Source organism: Orycteropus afer, unplaced genomic scaffold, assembly GCF_000298275.1.
Source record: "Orycteropus afer afer isolate SDZICR_OR568_19922 unplaced genomic scaffold, OryAfe1.0 scaffold00716, whole genome shotgun sequence".
Lineage (NCBI taxonomy): Eukaryota > Metazoa > Chordata > Mammalia > Tubulidentata > Orycteropodidae > Orycteropus > Orycteropus afer.
Window position 1 is genome coordinate 17,741 of NW_006922303.1, and position 4,277 is coordinate 22,017.

The window sequence follows — 4,277 nt, forward strand, 5'->3', positions numbered from 1 at the left end:
CACTTAAACCCTAACTGCAATTTCTAACCCTAACTCTAACTCTAAACTAATTCCAACATGAACCCAAACCCAAACCCCTTACACATAACTTTAAACCTAACTCTTAAACTATAACAAGCCTCAGACTACACCTAACTCCAAGTCTAGCCCTAACCCTAAACCTAATTCCAAACCATAACCATAATCCTAACAGTAGACTAAGCCCCAGCCCTATCTCTAACCCAATTTCTAACTCTCATCCTAATCATAACCCTAACACTAGACCAAATATAGAACCAGCCTTAACCCAATAACTAACTCTAAAGCTAAATTTAACCCTAACTCTAATCACTAACACAATACTAAGCCCTTGATCTAATCTTAGCCTGACAATTAATTTTAATTGCTAACTCTAATGCTAATGTTAAAAATAGCCTAACTTTATCCTTAACAATAACCATAAAACTAGACCAACCCATAGGCCTAGCCCTAGCCCAACATCTAACTGTAAGCCTGACAGTAACCTGACTCTCTAACCCTAACCATAAGTGTAACCTAACATTACCCTACTCCTTAACTGAACCCTAATCTAAGGTATTTGACTGATAACCAGAGGTTGTTGGTTCAAACCCACCAGCCACTTCTCAGAAGGAAGGTTGAGCAATCTATTTCCATAAAGATTTACCAGCTTGAAAGCCCAAAGGGGGTCACTATGAGTCAGAATCAAGTCAATGGCAGTGAGTTAGGTTTTTTGTACCCTATCCCCAACACTAACATTAACCCTAACACTAAACTTAACCCTAACTTCTAACCTTAACACTAACCCTAACATTAGTACAAAAACTAGGCCTATCCCTAGCCTAACATCTAACTGTATGTCTAACCCTAACCCTTAACTTAACCCTAATACAAAACCTAATCCCTACCCTAAGTCTAATGCTAACACTAACCCTAATTTTAATCCTTTACACTAACACTAAACCTAAACCTTGATCCTAACACTAGACCAAACCCAAAGTGGATCCCTGGCCCAACGCCCAACTGTGAATCTAAATCTAATCCTAACCCATAATCTTAACCATAAACCTAACCTAGCACTTAACATAACCCTATCTAAATGCTAACCATTACTCAAATTCAAATGTTAACCTTAAACCTAAATGTAACCATACATAATCTCTAACCCTAACACTAACACTAACTCTAACCCCTACCCTAAACCTAACCATAACATTAGACCAAGCCCTAGGCCTAGTGCAATCCAAATGCCTCACTATAAACCTAATTCTAACTCACACCTCTAACTGTGATCATCAATTTAACCTAACCCTAATCTAAAACCTAACCTCTACTCTATCCTTAACGCTAACCCTAAACCTAAACTTAACTTTAACCCCTAACCTTAACACTAACCCTGATCCAAACTCTCAACCCTAACCCTAACATCAGACAAAAACTAGGCTTAGCTCTAACTCAACACCTAACTGAAAGTCTTACCCTAACTTTAACACAAATGCTTACCTTAACCATTAACCTAAATCTAATCCAAAACCTAACCCCTATGCTAACTTTAATGCTAACCCTAAATCTATCCCTAAACCCTGAACCTTAAGATTAACCCTAACCCCTAATCTTAACACTGGACCTAGGCTTAAGCTTTGTCCTAGACCAACACTTACCTCTAAATCTAACCCTAACACTAACCCATAACCCTAACCATAAATGTAATCTCTCTCAAACCCCAATCCTTAAAATAATCCTAATTTGAAAACTAACACTTACCCTAAGGTTAACATTAACCCTAAACTGAACCCTAACCCCTAACTCTAAAACTAGCTCCAGCCCCAACATTTTTACTAATGCTAAAACTGGACAAAGACCTAGGCCAATACCTAACTTCAAGCCTAACGTTAACTCCAATCCTAAACATAATTTTAAACATCACTTAACCTAACATTAATTTTAACCCTAATACCTACCTTAATCCTACCTGTCATCTTAATACTAACCTTAACACTAACCCCAAACACCCTAACAATAGAACAAACTCTTAGGTCTACCCCTTGCCCAATTCTTAAGCCTAACACTAAACCCAACTGTACGCATCATCCTAAATCCTAAAGTCTAATCCCTTACCCTAGCCCCTAAAACTAATCTTAACCCTAACTCAAACTGTAACCATAACACTAACCTAACACCAGACCAAACTTAAGCCTAGTCATAGCCCAACCTCTAACTCTAATATTGACTCTAACCCAAAACACTAACCTCTAACCCTGATGCTATCAGTAGAAGTAGAGTAAGACCTCTTCCTATCCCTAGGCCAACCCCTAACCCTAATCCATAACCAATATCCCTAACTTTAAGACTAAACCTAACGGAAATCTGACTGTAACCCTAATCAAAGCACTAGACCAAGCCCTAGGTCTAATCTTATTTTTAACAACTCTAAGACAAATCTGAACCTAACTTTAAACTGTAACCTTAACCCCTAACCCCTAACTACTGTGCCAAATCCAAACCTAATCCGATACTAAGATCTTGGCCTAGTCATAGCCAAACCCTACTCTCAAATCCTTAAGCCATAACTCAAACTCTCACATTAAACCTTACCTATCCTCACCATAAACCCAACACTAAGACTTGCACTAGCCCAACATCTAACTGTAAGACTAACCTTACTTATTCCTAAACCCTAACAGTAACCATATACCTAATATAACTGTATCCTCCACCAAGACTCTGTCATTTTTTTGTAATGTGTTGGCTTGCATGTTGCAGTGGTCCTGGAAGCTATACCACTGAAATTTCAAACACAAGCAGGATTGCCTACCCATAGTAGCACCAAAGGTAGTACCAAAGTACCAAAAAAAAAAAAGCCAAAAAGTCGATATTGAATCATTTCAAGGAGGTAGCATATGACCAAGAAACGATGGTATTGAATGAAGATGTTCAAGTTTCACTGCAGGCATTGGAGAAAACCAAGGCTCCAGTAATTGACACAATACCAATCTAGATGTCCCAAGAAATGAATGCAATGATGGAATCAAGCAATCACTTGTATATGCCACGAAATTTGGAAGACAGGTACCTTACCAACTGACTGGAAGAGCTCTATGTTCCAAGGAAAGGTGATCCAACAAAATGCAGAAATCATCAAACAATATCATTAATATCACATGCAAGTAAAATTTTGCTGATAAAAATTTAAAATTGGTTACAGAGTACATTGACAGGGAACTGTCATAAATTCAAGCCAATTCAGAAGTGGACATGGATTGAGGAATATGATTGGTGATGTCAGGTGGATCTTGGCTGATAGAAGATAATATGAGAAAGGTGTATACCTGTTTATGCAAAGGCCTTTGACTATGTGAACATGGAAAAATATGGATAACATTGTGAATAATGGGAATTCCAGAACACTTAATTATGCTCATGAGGAATCTGTACATAGACCAAGAGGTAACCATTTGAAGAGAAAGAGGGGATACTTCATGGTTTGAAATCAGGGAAGTTATGTGTCAGAATTGTATCCTTTCACCATACTTATTCAATCTGTATGCTGATCAAATAATCCAAGAAGGTGGAATAGATATGAAGGAGAACAAGGCATCAGGATTGGAGGAAGACTTATTAACCACCTGTGATAGGGAGATGACACAACCTTGCTTGCTTGCTGAAAGTGAAAATGACTTGAAGCACTTACTGATGAAGACCAAAGATTACATCCTTCAGCATGGATTACACCTCAGCATAAGGAAAAGAAAAATACTCACAACTGACAAATGAGCAGCATCATGACATATGGAGGGAAGACTTATTTTGTCTAGGGTTTCATATTACTTGGATCTACAATCAATGACCAAGGAAGCAGAAATCAAGAAATAAAATGCTGTATTGCTTTGAGCAAATCTGTTGCAAATGATCTCCTTACAGTTTTAAAGAACCAAGATGTCACTTTGAAGAATAAGGTGTACCTGACTAAGCAAAGGTATTTTCAGTCATTTATATGCATGAAGAGGTAACCCTAACCGTGGACCAAGCCCTAGTCCTAGCCATGACAAAAGCCACAGTCTACGTCTGTCTAAAAGTAACCTGTTCCTACTCCTGTAATACTACATCAAGCCCTAAATCAAGCCCTAGCCCTATGCATAAATCTAAGCCTAACCCTTACAACAACATAACCTGAAACAACCCTAATCTTAACACTAAACAAAGCCCTAGACTTTGCTTATTCCATGCATGATTGTAACCCAAAAACTAAATGTAACACCCCTAAACTCTTAACTTTCTCA